The 17,782-nt window shown below is 41.4% G+C and overlaps 1 protein-coding gene across 1 annotated transcript in view; it reads left to right on the top strand.

The window, feature by feature from the left end:
* The window catches only part of PRLR (prolactin receptor), a 159,859-nt gene that overhangs the window by 104,930 nt on the left and 37,147 nt on the right, over window positions 1-17,782 (top strand). Inside the window, exon 2 of the mRNA XM_040495216.1 lies at window positions 12,235-12,296. The gene's annotated coding sequence lies outside the window, so the exon portion shown is untranslated. The remainder of the gene's footprint in view (window positions 1-12,234; window positions 12,297-17,782) is intronic.

Below are 17,782 nucleotides of genomic sequence, written 5' to 3'. Positions count from 1 at the left end.
AAAGTGATTCGTATTTAAGTTTGTGGACAGTGGATGTTTGCAGGACAACCTAATGATAATAGTATAATAGGATCATGGTATTTCTAGTTGTAATTTTCAGTGTATTAATAGAGTCGATATATATTTTAAAGTATTCGCCGCCCCCCCTCCCTTCTAATAAAATAACTTTGGAAGGTATGAAATCTTGCTAATTATGTGAACACAGGATACAGCACCTGCCGTATGTGTTCAGTCAACAATCTCACAGCTGAATGTGAGGTCGATCTCCAGAGCAGCCTGCCAGGGGTCTGTTGGATGCCCTCACCTGCCTGTTGTGTCCTTCTCCCTCTTTCCCTGCTACTGGCTTAGGTATGAATGAGGATGCGTGGAAAAGAGAAGGGGTAAGGAGCAAAGAGGGTTCCTCGGGTCTTAGGTGGCGCCCCAGGATCCATATGCAGGTAGTTCTTAGCCAAGGTGGCGAAACCCTTGCTGTCCGGTCTTCTTACACGTGGAGCAGTGGCCAGACTGTGGACTCTGGAATTCTGGCATGAACATTTCCTATCTTCTGGACGCTGAGAAAGCCCTTAGCCCGTCTTGTTCCCATCAGCAAAGTGAAGATAATAGTAGTTTTAATTTCTTATTTCCTCTAGTTGCTTTGAGAATTTCCCTAATTCCTGGCACATAACGAATGTGCAAACAATGTTAACCATTAATATCATTAGCATGTATTAATTACTCGCTCTTTTCTAGATACTGTGCATTGAATGTCCACAATAATACCTCCCTAAAGAGGTAGCTAACAGTATTCCCACTTAACAGATGAAGAAATTGAGATTCAAGGAACTTCCGCCTTCCTGAAGGTGACATGGCTAGAAGGTGGCATATGTCATGTTTATATCTCTTTAAGTCTGATTTAAAATTTTGTGCATATCATTGGACAATAAATACCACCTGTATGCAATGTATCATGCTAGCCAATATGCTGTATGCTAGGACGTAACCATAATAGTGCACACAAATTTGCTTTAATAAAAATGAATGATTGATACAATAGGGTTACTTTGGAAAATGTCACCAAAACCCATGAGGAAAAAAAAAAAAAAAAAAAAACAGAAGAGCCTGAGATGAAGCTGTTGGAACAAATATAGGACCTAAGGAACCTCAAAGTAAAGCAAATCATCCAACTAGATGCTATGTTCTCCTCAGTCTGGGGAGCCAGACCCCCTGGTTTATGGGACTAAAAGAAACTGCACATGACACCCTCAAGCTAAAGATTTCCATCAGCTAGGGAATTAGTCCCTTGTGCCCATGTTGACATTTCAGTTCTCAAATTAACGTTTTCAGATGTTCTCATTACCATCACCACTCACTGCCCCCCCCCCCCAAACAACACTGTAAAATTAGTCTTGGGAGCAAAAAAGTAAACACAAGCACAGCTTATGATTCTGCCAAGTTCAACTACCCCTAAAAAAAGCAACATCTGACAGTCAAACAAACAACCAGATTGAAAAACAGAGGTGTCAGCATTGACACATGCTAATTATTTGCTACTCCACAAGGGTTATTGGCTACACTGCCTCAAGATTGAAGGAGAAAACAGTTCAAGGGCCAGAGACAAATATCATTTTGATGGTCCCCAACTGGCTGAAGTCACAGGAAAGCTAATACAGATTTTCTCCTAACATTCCTCTCTAAACAATCTCCCTGATTATACAGTATAAAGTAGAAACAATTTTAGCTACTAATCCTAAATAATCCTAAACCTTGGATACTAAAATCAGGAAATATTTATTCTCTTGTATTTGCAGGTAAAAAGGTGTTCTCAATTCATATTACCAAAATCATAACAATCTGCTATTTTAATTTAAAAAGTATTTTCTTTCCCCATTTATAGTATTAATGGCTTCAAATGCATAAAGAACCTTTTCATAAGCCCCCTCCTGGGGATTTAGAGATCAGGAGATCTCTAAATGTTCTTTTTAAATTTTTTTAAATGTTCTTAATATTGCGATCAATTGGGGATTATTTTTTTAAACCAATTCCTTGAGAATTCTGGATAAAGTCTTTTCATCAGTTGTAAGTTGTTTTTTATTGTCATTTTAATTAGGAGTATAACCCTGGCTTGTAGATGCTATAAGCTTCTTTAGGAAGATGGATTTGTACTGCGGTCTCTGAACTACAATAAACAGAAAGCCATTTCATTCAGGTCCACTACTAGTGGCTGCCTCATCCCTGCATCCAACCTATGGTTGCCCCAGTCACAATGACCGTTGGCCAATTTGTGCAGAGTCACATTTATGCCATGGCTGTTCACTGGACTGGAACAATTACTCTACTTTTCAGTGATCCCAATTTGGTATTGTCGTGCTTGTAAAATCCAACTGTAAACTCTACCTTTCCCTGGTAGTCAATCAAGAAGACCTGGACTATGGTTCTTTTTAAATTATCAGCAATACACTTTATTTACTTTATACTCACTCTCAAAAGGATTTGAAGTAATGTGCTTTAGATATGGCTTTGCCAAACTGTGACCTTGAGCAGGTTGTAACACTCATAAAACTTCTAACCTTTCACAGCGTTTCACTATTATGAAGCACTTCTACATCCTTTCTCTTGTTAAAGTTATTACCCTCAGAGAATGCCAGTTGACCTATATGCTTCTGGTAAAGCTAGCAGGTGGAAAACACTTTAGAAAACAAGGGCAGTGGACAAATGCAAGGGTCTCCCTGTTAATCTACTGATGGTTAGGACTAGAGTTTCAGTATGTGGGTCCAACTTTGGCTTCAACTCTGGCATCCGGAGAAGTTCCCATCCTGGATATTTGGCAAGAATGAGAGGTCAGAAATGCCAAGACCAGGAGGTCAGGGTGGATATTCTGCCAAGGATCCATACAAGGAACTTCTTGGAAAGAAATGAATTTGAGGAATTTGGCCTGAATATCAGTAGCTACAAAAGGGCCTTGAGTTTTCCTAGCGGATGATTTCAGGAGTATCTAAATTCTGGATTTAGGGATTTATAGACTATAGCTTAAATCGCAAGCCTAGAGCCTAAGAATCATAGCATTTCAGAGTTGAAATAAGCCCTCTTAACTGTTCTTTCTGTCCTGATCCTCGTCAGTAACCCCTCTAGGGTTTCATGTGGTCTCTGCTTAAAGAGTTTGTCTCCTACCAGATATCTCACTTCATGCTTGGGACACAATAAACATTAAACAATTATTTTTCCTTTCAAGCCCAGGCCTTCTTCCTTCTAACATGACTCATTTATTGTTCTCCCAGTAATGGGCAAGTGGGCTTTTATTGAACTCAAATCTGTTTCCATGTAATTTCCTCCAACTAGAAGATTTCTCTCCTTGTGCCTTTGGATATATTTTCTCAGTGATCATAGCAACCCTAAATGATTTCAAAGACAACACACAAAGCCCCTGAGAATTGAGACATCTTCCTTTTTACTTCCAACTTCTCCTTGTCTTCTGCATCTCTTTCTTTTCCTCTGATCCCCTTATAATTCTTCTGGAAATGAAGCATGAACTCATACATAGAAGGCAAAGGGTTCCAGGGGAAAGACAAGAGAAACTTGGTTCAAGCCCTGACAAATTCCCACCTCTAAAGCTTTACAGTAAATATTACTATTTACTGGATGGAGATGGGGGTATAATGATAGGATATACGTGGATATTCATTATAGATTGCAACATACTATAAAAGCTATGAAATACTTTAATGTTAAATTCTAAAAGACCTCAACCATCATGTAGTCCTGGCTTCTGGTTTTACACTAGAACATTAAACAAAGGGGAAAAGTGACATGTCCAAGGACCACAGCACTAGTTAGAGGCAGAGCTAGCAATGAAAGCCGGATTTTCCAACTCACAAATTCTTTGCTTCTTCTATGGCCTCTCTGTTGAACAATGAAATCCATAAGAATCATCCACAGAAAGACCCTAAATAGTACCCCCACACATGTTAGGTGCTCAGTGACTAATGGCTGAAGAAACATATGAGTAAATGGTTGAAGGAATGACAGTACTTATTCACAATGATGACATTTTATAGTTTCCCTCCAAATGTCACTTCTATTTTCAATCATTTTTTAATTAGGTCTCTGTTAAGGAGCTTTGTGCTCAACACGGACCTGTGAAGATTAAATGGGACCACGCATGCAAGTCCTGAAAAGCAGCGTCTGGCAATCAATAAATGTTCACTAATTATTTGTGTTCTCTGTTTCTAACCATTTTTCTAAAAAGACTATGCTGATGCCATCGACACTCACTGATCTGAAAATCACCTTGCAATCTATAAACCAAAGGAATTCTGCAACTGCCAGAGTCATGCTTTGTATTACTACTCCCTGTTGATTCCTACCTTGTGCCTTTAACTAGGCCATCCGCACGTGCCCCTGGCCGTTGACATCCAAAAAGACACACTTTCTTTCTCTGAACTTGTGTTTACTTAGCCCCTGACCTTTGGGCTCTGTCCCCCATTCCCAGTCAGGACTTGCCTGTTGGACCTGACAAGGTATTTGGCTTTACCTTAGTTGACCCTTAGCGTTCTTACTCCCTCTCCTTCAATCTCCATCTCCATCATGGTTTTGGAATTTCCCCTGGTTCCCTGTACTCCAGGCATTCTGCCAGCTCTGTTCCCCCTAAACAAGGCCCTCTCCCTTGACCCAAATTAGTGTGTCTGCCTCTGCCTTACGTACAGGTCAGACACTCTCTCTATTGAAGCGTTGGTTATAAATATTGATTTTTAATACTTGGGGCTGGCAGGTGGATATAAGCTCTTCATATTTCTGTGCTTCAGAAAAGAGAAACAGAGGTATCTTTATTCCTTATTTTTTTCCATGTTTGTATATAAATTCTAGTCAGTTAACACACAGTGTAATATTAGTTTCAGGTGCAGAATTGAATGGTTCATACATACAACTTACATGCAACACCCAGCACTCATCGCAAGTACCCTCCTTAATACCCATCACCTATTTAGCAAATCCCCCCATCCACCTCCCCTCCAGCAACCCTCAGTTTGTTCTCTATAGTTAATAGTCTGTTTCTTGGTCTTCCTCTCTTTTTTCTCCCCCTTTGTGGTTTGTTTTGTTGCTTAAGTGCTTTTGTTTTTTTTAAATCATATGATATGTGTCTTTCTCTGACTGACTTCTTTCACTTAGCATAACACTCTCTAGCTCCAACCACATTGTTGCACAAGGCAAGATTTCATTCTTTTTATGGCTGACTAATATTCCATTGTAATCTTCTTTAGCCATTCATCCGTTGATGGACATTTGGGCTCCTTCCATGATTTGGCCAATGTTGATAATGCTGCTGTAAACTTTGGGTACATGTATCCCTTCAAATTGGTATTTGTGTATTCTTTGAGAAAATCCCTAGTAGGGCAATCGCTGGATTATAGGGTAGTTCTATTTTTAACTTTTTGAGGAACCTCCATACTGTGTTCCACAGTGGCTGCACCCGTTTGCATTCCCACCAACAGTGCAAGAGGGTTCCCCTTTCTCTGCATCCTCGCCAACCTCTGTTGTTTCTTCTGTTGTTGATTTTAGCCATTCTGACAGGTGTGAGTTGATATCTCATTGTAGTTTTGTATTTCCCCGATAATGCATGGTATTGAGCACCTTTTCGTGTGTCTGTTGTCCACCCGTATGTCTTCTTTAGGAAAATGTCTATTGCCCATTTTTTAACTGGATTATTTTTCTTCTTTACTTTTGGGTTAACTGAACTAGCTCCTTCCACTCCTTTCCATATGTTGCCTCTGGTCTCCCATTTTAATAGTGCTCAGATTTGACTTGCCCTTGAAGAATGATTCTTGTGTGCTTTATTGGGTCATTTTCCCTTTGAAGGCTTCATACACCTATCACACACATGTATACACACTGCCATACATGATCTGTATCAGTTGCCAGAATTCTTTAAAATTTTTTTCATGTTTATTTCTTTTTGAGAGAGACAGAACGCAAGTGGGTTAGGGGCAGAGAGAGAGGGAGACACAGTTTCCAAAGCAGGCTCCAGGCTCCGAGCTGTCAGCACAGAGCCCAACGCAGGACTCAAACTCAGGAGCTGTGAGATCATGACCTGAGCCGAAGTTGGACACTCAACCGACTGAGCCACCCAGGCGCCCCTCAGTCGCCAGAATTCTTGAAGCTTCCTTCTTAATCTGAGTGTATCTGACAATTCATCAAGACTAAAGTCTAAACTTGGGGTAATGGCAGTAAACAAGAAAGAGCTTTGGTAAATTCACCAATTGGCATTATCCCTGAACTTCTGGTGCAGATGAGACTTATTTATTATCTTTTTAACTTCTGTGCCTTCTGATACATTACCACTTAATATCTTCTTATGTAATAGTCTATCTACTCCTGCTAAATCCCAGCCAGAATGTCAGTTGCTTCAGAGCATGGACTTGATCTGTTTATATTCACAGCTCTATCTTCAGAACCCAAAACACTGTGCTTGACAAATAGCAGGCAACCAATCAATGTTTGTTGAATAATAAATAGATGAATGAATGAGTGAATGAATGAAAAGCAGAGTGAAGTTTTGGTTGGATCACAGCCTTGGGCATCAAAGAAATTCCTGTTCAAGTTTGGTGATGCCACTTTCCAGCTATGAGGCTTCTCTGAATTTCAATTTCTTCATCAATAAAAATGGGGATGGTAATGTTACCTACCTCATAGGTTTTGGGGGAGAATTAAATAAGAGAATGCCTATTACTTTTTTAATTTATTTATTTAAATTCAAGTTAGTTAACATACTGTGTAGTATTGGTTTCAGGAATAGAACCCAGAATTTAGTGATTCATCACTTCTGTATAACACCCAGTGCTCATCCCAACAAGTGTCCTTATCAATGCCCATCACCCGTTTAGCCCAGCCCCTACCCACCTCCCCTCCAGCAACCCTCAATTTGTTCTCTGTACTTAAGAATCTATTATGGTTTGCCTGCCTCTCTGTTTGTATCTTATTTTTCCTTCCCTTCCCTTATGTTCATCTTGTTGTTGTTGTTGTTGTTGTTGTTTAATTTATTTATTTATTTTGAGAGAGACAGAGATAGTATGAGTGGGGGAGGGGCAGAGAGAGGGAGAGAAAGAGAATCCCAAGCAGGCTCAACCCTGCCAGGGCAGAGCCACGAGATCATGACCTGAGCAGAAACCAAGAGTCAGACACTTAACCGACCAACCCACCCAGGCACCCCCATCTGTTGTGTATCTTAAATTACATATATGAGGGAAATATGATATTTATCTTTCTCTAACTGACTTATTTCACTTAGCATAATACACTCTAGTTCCATCCACATTGTTGCAAATGGCAAGATTTCGTTTTTTTGATTGCTGAATAATATTTCATTGTGTGTGTGTGTATATATATATATATATATATATATATATATATATATATCACATCTTCTTTACCCAGTCATCAGTCAGTGGACATTTGGGCTCTTTTCATAATTTAGCTATTTTTTATAATGCTGCTATAAACATTGGGGTGCATGTGTCCCTTCAAATCAGCATTTTTATATCCTTTGTAGTGCAATTCTGGGTCATAAGGTAGAAGATATTTGTAAATGACCTATTGGATAAAAGGTCAGTATCCAAAATCTGTAAAGAACTTGTCAAAAACTCAACATCCCCCCAAAAAATAATCCGGTGAAGCAATGGGCAGAAGATATGAATAGACACTTTTCCAAAGAAGACATCCAGATAGTTAACAGACAGATGAAAAGATGCTCAACATCACTCATTATCAGAGCAATACAAATCAAAACCGCAATGAGATACCACCTCACACCTGTTAGAATGGCTAAAATGAACAACTCAGGAAACAATAGATGTTGGCAAGAATGCAGAGAAAGGGGAACACTTTTGCACTGTCGATGGGAATGTAAACTGGTGCAGCCACTCTGGAAAACAGTATGGAGTTTACTCAAAAATTAAAAAGAGAGAGAGAGGGAGAATGCCTATTAAAATTCTTAGCACAGGGGCGCCTGGGTGGCTCAGTCAGTTAAGTGTCTGACTTCGGCTCAGGTCATGATCTCGAAGTTCGTAAATTCGAGCCCCACAACGGGCTCTGTGCTGACAGCTCGGAGCCTGGAGCCTGCATCGGATTCTGTATCTCCCTCTCTCTCTCTGCCCCTCCTCCTCTCTCTCTCTCTCTCTCTCTCTCTCTGAAAAAATAAATAAACATTTAAAAAAAGTTTTAAAATTCTTAGCACAGGAGCTGCCATATTTTCAGAACTAGATAAATGTTGACTGCTACATCTATTCTTTTCAGTGAAAATCCGCAAATATTGAAGCTTATTAGAGATAATTGAACTAATTTAATGACCAGTAGTTATGGCTGTACAGAAGACAAACTAGTTTCATTAATCTGTCAGCAAGATTTTACTTATAGAGCCACATTGACAAAACATGTATCAGTCACACCTACCATGTTTAAAACGTTATACTAGGGTTTCAGGTGTGGGCAAGACGCAAGGATGGATATGACATAGTCTCTTTCCTCTGGGAACATAAAATCTAGAGGACCCCCATGTGTGCTGTACTATGCTACGTGAATAAAAATATGAGAGACTGTTGCCTCCCACATCATCTGACTGACTTTTTGTGCTTTGCAGAAAATTATTCTCTAACACTTAACCTTTTGTTTAAAACCTTACAATGAGCCACCCACTGCCTCATGAAACATATCACTCTACTTGGAAATGGTAGTCACCATTGGAAAGATTTTCCTTGAAATTTACCACAAATCTGCCTTTCTCTGGGGCACCTGGGTGGCTCAGTCGGTTAAGCATTCTGACTTTGGCTCAGGTAATAATCTCGCCGTTTGTGATTTTTGAGTCCCACATCGCGCTCTGTGCTGACCTCTTGGAGCCTGGAGACTGCTTCAGATTCTGTATCTACCTCTCACGCTGCCCCACCCCCACTTGCATTCTGTGTCTCTCAAAAATAAATAAACATTTTTAAAATTTTTTAAATCTTAAAAAAAAAAAAACCTGCCTTTCTGAAATTTCGATACATTGATCCAACTTCTGCCTTCTGGACACACCCAGAAAATTTTTTTTTTCCTTTATACATCAGAGGTTAGCTAAGTAAGGCCTACAGGCAAATCCAGCTACTTGTTTGTTTTTGTAAATAAAGTTTGTTGGAACACAGCCAAGCCTATTGGTTTATCGGTTGTCTGTGGCTGCTTTTGCACAATAACAGACTAGTTGCAATAGAGAACTTATGGCCTCTTTGATCTCTGCTGTATATGGCAGACCTTGAAACAATTAATATGTCTTCACTTAAAGTGGGAAGCCTAGAACTGTGCCTAGATCTCCGGGTGGGAGCTAATGAAGGCAGAATGAAGGCTCAGTATCACCTCCCTTGTCCTGGACACTGTACTTCTAATTATGTGGCCAGAGATTAGGTTGGCTTTTGACTGACACAGAATACTAGACTGTATAAAGGACTCCATTTCTGAGATTATTTTCCCCAGGAGCTTCTGTTAAGTTATGCATCCCCACCTTGCAGTGGTGTAGCATAGTGTTAGAAACTATGCACAAAACTTTCCATCTTTCCAGCCTGTCCAGAGAAATCAGAAAACAATTTAGTGTATATTAAAGGGCTGTATTGGTCAGGGTCAGACAAGAAGAAGATGTTCTACTCAAGCTAGGATTTTTTAAGAAAATATAATAAAGAGACCATTGACATACCTGTGGGCAGGGTTGAGAGAACTAACAAGGGAATTTGTCACCACCCTTTCCCCATAAAGGTGAATGGGGAGGGAGGGATTTTGTTGGGACTCGTGAAGGCTGGAGCCATGGAAGAAAGGCTGCCCAACTGGAGCTGCGGTGGTAGAGACACAACCACTACCAGAACTAAGCTACGAGGAAGGCGGGGAGGGAGGGAAATATTTCCCTGATGTGCTCTTCCCCCACCCTCTGCTGCCATGGATGGAGCCCAACCTGAAGCTGAAGGGCAAGACAGCCACGCAAGTCACCCCCCATAGGGTGTGCCCCCATAGGGCACAGAGCAAGACTGAGTATATGCAGAAGTTGGGGCAGAGAATGACAAAAGCTAAATGATGTGCCAGGTACTTAATAAATGCTGAATGAGTAAACAGATGAATGAATGAAGTGAGCTCAAGGTCTGTTGTTCAATTAATGTTTGTTGAACTGCAAAATGAGTGGGAAGACAGTGATCTCCTTTATGGCCTCTTGCCTCAGAACTATCACTGGTACTGCTTGGCATTCTAGATTTTCTACCCCCAATGGAACCTTTGTCCTGTGCTCCACTCCCTCTGCACCTTCCCTAGCCTCAGCTGACCACTTAGGGCTTCCTGCAAGAGTGTAAAAAGAGTCTGGATCCTTCTGAACAGACCTAGGACATTATCAAAAAGAGCGCAGTAAGTCCTGAAATTATTCTCAGAATTTTAAATGCATTCTAGAATGTTCAGAGTTTTATAAATGAAAACCAGGGGTGCCTGACTGGCTCAGTTGGTACAGCATGAAACTCTTGATATCAAGGTTGTAAGTTCAAACCCCACATTTGTTATAAAGATTACTTAAAAATAAAATCTTTAAAAAAAAAAAGGAAAAGAAAAATTCAGCATCACTGTACTACATGGAGAGAAATTGGTGGCTTTCGAGAAAGCTGCCCCAGACATTTGTGTTACAGACTCTGGATTCACCAGACACCTCATTATCAAGTGCCTTGGGGCTGGCTGTTTGATGTTCAGGTGGCCTTCGTCACATCATAGCCTTCTATTGCAAAGATGTCTGGGCTCTCCATTCATTTTGGTAGTATCAGTAATATTGAGATGGTGGGGTGTGTGTGAGAGAGATCCTCAGTGGCCCGCTTGTCACGTCCTCCTCCATCAGCTGGATCAGCATGGAGAGTATTCAGCACTTAATTCCTCGAAGGATATTCCTAAGGGTTCTGAATTTTGAAGAAATAAAAATTATTTGAAGGCATTATTTGGTCTGCTACTCTAGCTAGACTGTTTTATCAAGGAACGTGCAAGACAGGATCGGGCACTAAATTAGGAATTGCTGTCCATACACCAAAGCAAATTTTAAAAAGTTAAGTGCAGACACGTATGGGCCAATTTTGTATCCAAGTCCTGAAATCGTTTTTGTTCTCACAGTGGTACAACTAGCAGTTGTCACCTTGTGCCCCACAGACTGAGGCCAGTCAGTTTCAAGAGTTTAAAATGTCCTATATAAAACCCAGGGCCAGATATATTGGAAGGAGCAAGGTGGGAACCGTGATCCGTGATGGGCATAGTCTAAATGGGACAAGCCCATACCTGACAGCCCGATGATCAACTTTGTCCTCACCAAAAGTTAGTCACACTTTGAAAAGCATTCTTCAGCCAGTGCTCCTGTGTTCCATGAGATAGAATCAAACCTGAGCTTCATGTTGGAGTGGCCAAATGCCCAAAGTCAGCCATGGCTGTGATGGGACTTGTGAATAAATTTTACTCAAGGTCTCTAGGACCAGATTTCATAAAACCTATCCCAATTAGGATGACTGTCAAAATTTGAGTAAGACCTAAAGATTAGATAGTGGTGCTGTATCAGTGTTAATTTTCTGATTTTAATCATTACACTGTTAAGGTAAGAGAATACCCTTATTCTTGGGAAAACACACTGACATATTTAGGGGTTAAGCGGCACCATGACTGAGGTGCCTGGCTGGCTCACTTGGTCAAGCATCTGACTCTTGATTTCATTCAGTTCAGGTGATGATCTCACACTTCACGAATTTGAGCCCCACACTGGGCTCTGCACTGATGGTGCAGAGCCTGCTTGGGATTCTCTCTCTCTCTCTCTCTCTCTCTCTCTCTCTCTCTCTGCCCTGCTCTCTCTCTTTCTCTCTCAAAAGAAACAAATAACTTTTAAAAACTTTTTAAAAAGGGGTCTCATGACTGCAACTTATTCTCAAGTGATTCAGAAAAAGTAATAATTTGTGTATGCGGAGACAAAAGAATAAGTTAAATGTGGTAAAACATTTAACTGTTAGGGTATCTGAGTGAAAGGTTTATGAGCTTTTACTTTTTTATGATTTTTGCAACTTTTCTGTACGTTTCAAATTACTTCATAATAAAGTTGCCAAAAAACTAATTGCAAAAAACTAGGGCTGTCGTCTGCCTGTCACTGAAGTGCAGTGATGGTGGTCAAGCTGGGACCATAGATTGAGTCAGAAATGATGTCTCCTCTTCTGTCATCCTTGAACTAAGATGAGTCATTTTCTCTTTCAGCTAAAGAACTCTTCTATTCATGGAGGTGAAAACTAAGGAAGGTTTCCACATGAACCCTGAAGGTAAGGGGAACTTGATCACGTGTCCTTCTGTCACATCACCCATCGGTCCTGCTGTCCATTTCAACCAGGGCAGGGACTCACGTATCTTGGCTCACAGAGCAAATAATTCCAAAACAGTCATCATCTACATGGTCTCATGCTGCTGTTCTCAAAGACCCTTTAATCTTCTGAGCCTGTCCTGCTCAGAGAAACCTTCTCTTTTTCTAAAGGAATATACCAAAACTCTCCTATTTTTTATTAGAGATTTTTATTTTCTTCTTCTGTTTTCTGTACTTGAGAGATTTTCAACAATAACTGTGTTACTTTGAAAATCAGGAAAAAGAAATATTATTCTTGTTTTCCCAAGCAGCTCTACATAAATTCTTGCCATAGCTTTCTGTGCCCCTCTTAGCCCCTTAGTACGGTCACTGCTGCATGTCTCCTCCCTCCCACCTCAATGACAGACTTCATGGAAAGACTCATATGTGCCAGGCCCTGGATCTTCTCCATCTACCATTAGCAAGGGAAATCATTTCATGGCTCAATGGCCCCCTGAGTCCCAGGCACAATCTGCTGGCTTGGATCTCACAAGCTACCGGTTGCCTCTCCCCACCTACAATATCCTATTGCCATTTTGGCATCGGAATTAGGTAGACGTATTTAACTCACATTTTCCCTCTTCATCCCAATTCAAATACCATGCCCTTATTCCATCTCCTTAGGATACCAGGCCCAGCTGACAAATCCATCATATGAAGTATTAAGACTCCATTTTACATATGGAGAAACCAAGCCATATGGCTTGCCTCTGTATCTACTACAGTAAAATGGGATCTAGACCCACTGAGACCAACGTGACTGTGTAACCCTGAGAATGCACTCTTGTCTTTCAGAGGAAGTTAAAGACTCTTGAAGATGTGAAACTGGGCCATTCGTAGAAGAAACTTGTGGCCAAAATTGTCCTAGGATTTCCTGAGACCACCTCAGGATATTTACTAGTTTTCCAACATTGAAAAAGTGATAGCCCTTTGAAAGTCATATGGCATTTCACTGTCAAAAACCAAGCCTGAGCTTTCCATTTGGGCCAAAAGTTCTCAACTTGAGCACTGTTAAAATTCTGGGGCAGATAATTCTTTGTCATGGAGGCTGTTCTGTTCATCCCTGAGATCTCAGCAGCATCCCTAACCTCTAGATGCCACTAGGACACCAACCCCACCCTGCTTGTAACAATCAACAATGTCCCCAGATATTCCCTAAGGTTCCAGGGAGGACAAAATGTCCCCCCTAGTGATGATAATAAAATAACACTTCTAGACATTACCAAATGTCCCCTGGGTAGGGGCAGGGGGAAGCACAGTCTGCCCCATGGAGAACCACCACTGTAAGTTACCTCAGCCCAGCGAGAACTTCTGCTTTTCATACAAATGGACTGAAATTCATAGTATCTGGAATAAAATTAGCAAAGACTTGCAGAAGGACTGCCATGAGTTGTCAGAATGAATGCTGTGGCACAACAGGACCCTATGCCATAATGTACCCTGCCTGGGAGTATGTGATGACATTGCAGCTGGTGAATCAACCTAGCCAGACAACCAGCCTCTATGTGTTTCTACTTTCTGGGTTTCTGCCCCTTGAGGCCAAATGCCTCATAGGATTTGTTTGAGTGAAACACAAGCAAAGGAGAACAGGGTAACGCTGAATAATGTGAGTAGTCCTTCCATTCATGAGGGCAAAGAGATCCAGAAAAAGCACTGTGTAGTCTTAACTGTGTTGCAAAGCACCAGGGGATTTGGCTGCTATTTTTTATTTTATAGACCACATTATTGCACTAAAGATTTAGTGATCTCCAGTGATTTCATAAAGTTTGATATTTTTCAACAAGTAGAAACCCATTCTTGGCAGTGGTTTGATGGGAAATCCCTTTTTCCATTCCTCAAAGAGTGTAGAGCAAGTGAGGCTGTGGCCGCAGATTTACCCATGGTACCACGTGGTGAACCAAGGCTCCAAGAATAAATCCCGAAGTACAGGTATTGGAATACAGTCTTCCTGCTCATCTCCAAGCATGCCTCTTTTTTCCCTGGCTGTTCTCCGTCCCCCACACCCACCTCTCTTTATCCTCCATCATTTATCCCACTGAGTGTTTGGTTTGAAAGGCTACCTCTGCTACCCATGAGTATCTGTGAAAACACAGGCAAGAATCTAAGAACAGTTGCACGGTTGTCCAAGAAAAGCAGAAATACGGCTCAGTTTCAGGGTGAGAAGAACATCCAGAAAGCAATGTTCTTAAAGGAATCCAGGGAGAAAAATCTCTCTAAAAGAGAGATTGCAGTTCCTGGCCAGGATTCCACCAAAAGTGCCACGGTCCATTTTGTGGCCTTTAATCTGGTTTTTGGTCTCTTTACCTTAATTATTAACCCTTCAGTCTTGTCCCAATGTGATCACTCCCTAACAAGCTCTCCCTAGCAACCTCCTCCCAAGGGTGGAACAGAACGTCACTCTGACTGGCATGCCAGGTTCTTTTGCAAGAGCTTGGCATCCTCTGGGCTCTCCCCATTCCATCTCTCCCACATCCAGCCTTTTCCCAAGCTCCCATCTGCACAACTCTGACCTGATTGCAGTGATGGAGGTATTGAACTCCAGCCCACTGTGTCCAGTACACTAGCCATTAGCCACATGCAGCAATTTACATGTAAATTCTTTGAAAATAACTTTTAAAACTCAGTTCCTCAGTCACACTGGCTACATTTCAAATGCTCAATAGCCACATACTCCTCTAGCCTGAGGTTGTTACTGGCAATGGGGAGTTCTGGAGAAGAAGCCTAAAATTACCAGTTGTGTAGGGAGGGATAGAAAAGAGTACAAGGAACAAAATTCCAAAGGGAAAATGAAGGGGGACCAAAGGAAAACTGGATATCCTTTGCCAAAGGCCCAAACCTAACCAAATATACATCTACTCCATCACAAAGCTCTCTATGTTGACAGCTTTGGGTCCTGCTTCCTTCATTGTATGGCCCCTGGATTCTGTGGGCTCCTTTTGAAGCAAGAGACAAAAGCAAAGGGGAAAATGTAACCAGCAGTGTCTGCCATGCCCAGTTATACCCAGAGCTGTGGATACGAAGGAGGGGCTTTCTACCCCTCATCCCTGAGGCAACCTCCCCAGAGAAGCCCCCTGTTTCCTCCACCAGGTCACATCTCCCCACTGTTGGCTTGCATGGCACCTGCAGAACTCCCTTAATACTTGTGTCAAGTACATGTAAGTTTTACTAGCTTCTCTCCACTACCAGACTAAGTACTAAGGGGGTTGTTTGAGCAAAACACCATGTTCTCAGGGCCCTGCCCATGCCTGTTGCACCATAGATGCTCAGTGAATATTTGTTGAAAGATGGATTGATGAGTGGATGGGTGGATGGATAAATGGATGGGTGAGCGTTCTAGCCACTACACTAGGTATACCCTGCGTTTTTCTGAAAATGCATTAAAAAGGGCTGAATCTTGGTTTTCCTTCTTCCTCCCCATTCTCACTTACTGGGTCTGTCCTGCGAGTATTTATTGTTCCACCCCCAATCCCAGCCTAATTCAAGGACCTTGGCCATTAAATCTTTGATTGGACAAGTGAGTTTTTGTTAAGAAAGGGCTTCTTCTGAGGGAAGCTGAGTAAAGGGGAAAGAAGAAAAAAGAGTGAATATAAGCCGCTAAGAGAGACAAGTAATTCTCTTGCTGCATCAGTAGCTCACATGTTTTGAATGAAGAAGCAGGTTTGAAAGAACATATTGTACATGACTGAGAAGGGTGGATTTAATCCAGTACAAATGGGATGTGCTTGTATAAGGATGGACCAAAGTGAGGGGAGATAAGGGGACTTGGGGACTGGTAGTGGTTTCAAGAGGTGGCAGAGATGCTCTGACTTTCTGACAACAGGCAAGGAGGTGGGGCTTTAACCCTTGCACCCATCTGCTGCCCCACCTCCCCACCACCCTTTGAACTTCCAGATCCTCCTACTTTACATACCAAGGATGACCAGAAGCTGAGGGGCCAAGGTAAAACAAGTGCCCAGCTTCTGAGAGAACCCTACTGAACTTCTTAAACCACCTGAATAAGATGACCCCACCCTTCTCTGAGGCTCTGAAAGAGTTTTCCCATGAAATTGCCTTTCAACAACTTGTCAGAAGCTTAATGGCAAATAAAATATCCCTGGGTATTTTAAATAACCCTCAGGTGGACACAGTAATGGACTTCAGAGAAGTGGAGAGAATTCTTAAAAACAAAGGAACAGGCTGTGGGACATCAGGAACTATTGTGGGGTGCCTGGATGGCTCCATCAGTTGAGCATCTGACTCTTGATATTGGCTCAGGTCATGGTCCCGGGATCATGAGATAGAGCCCCTCATGGGGCTCTGTGCTGAGCATGGAGCCTGCTTGAGATTCTCTCTCTCTCTGCCCCTCTCCCACTCACACATGCACCAGTACAGGGTCTCTCTCTCTCTCTCTCTGTCTCTCTCTCTCTCTCCCTCTGTCTCTCTCTCTCTCAAAAATAAATAAATAAACATTTTCAAAAAGTTGCAAAAAAAAGAACTATTGCAATCACTCTTTACTGTTTGGTGGGAGACAGGGCTCATGCTCAACCACACACACTAACACAGGGAGATTGGCTGTCAGCAGCTGCTGAAACTTTTGCCACAATGCAAATAAGCCATTTCTGTATTCCCCAGGTGGGGACCTTTTCCATGTATTTACACCATGAAAGGACAGGTTTTTATTAGGAGATTGTTTTTGTGGTATTAAAATTTTTTATTGAGACTTTTCCCCCCTCAATTATAAAAGTAATAACTTTTTTGGTTGTTTGTTTTTAATTTTATTTTTTATTTTTTAAAATTTACATCCAAATTAGCATATAGTGAAACAATGATTTCAGGAGTAGACTCCTTAATGCCCCTTACCCATTTAGCCCATCTCCCCCCCTACAACCCCGCCAGTAACCCTCAGTTTGTTCTCCATATTTATGAGTCTCTTCTGTTTTGTCCCCCTCCCTGTTTTTATATTATTTTTGTTTCCCTTCCCTTATGTTCATCTGTTTTGTCTCTTAAAGTCCTCATATGAGTGAAGTCATATGATTTTTGTCTTTCTGGGACCAATTTCACTTAGCATAATACCCTCCGGTTCCATCCACGTAGTTGCAAATGGCAGTATTTCATTCTTTTTTGATTTCCAAGTAATACTCCATTGTGTATGTATGTGTGTGTGTGTGTGTGTGTGTGTGTGTGTGTGTGTATATATATATATATACACCACATTTTCTTTATCCATTCATCCATCGATGGACATTTGGGCTCTTTCCATACTTTGGCTATTGTTGGTAGTGCTGCTATAAAGATGGAGGTGCATGTGTCCCTTCAAAACAACATACCTGTATCCCTTGGATAAATACCTAGTAGTGCAATTGCTGGGTTGCAGGGTAGTTCTATTTTTAATTTTTTGAGGAACCTCCAGACTTTTCCAGAGTGGCTGCA

The sequence above is a fragment of the Herpailurus yagouaroundi genome, unplaced genomic scaffold, assembly GCF_014898765.1.
Source record: "Herpailurus yagouaroundi ecotype Mexico unplaced genomic scaffold, PumYag 29, whole genome shotgun sequence".
Lineage (NCBI taxonomy): Eukaryota > Metazoa > Chordata > Mammalia > Carnivora > Felidae > Herpailurus > Herpailurus yagouaroundi.
The sequence above is the reverse complement of the archived record's forward strand: the minus strand, read 5'-3'. Positions and strand labels throughout refer to the sequence as shown.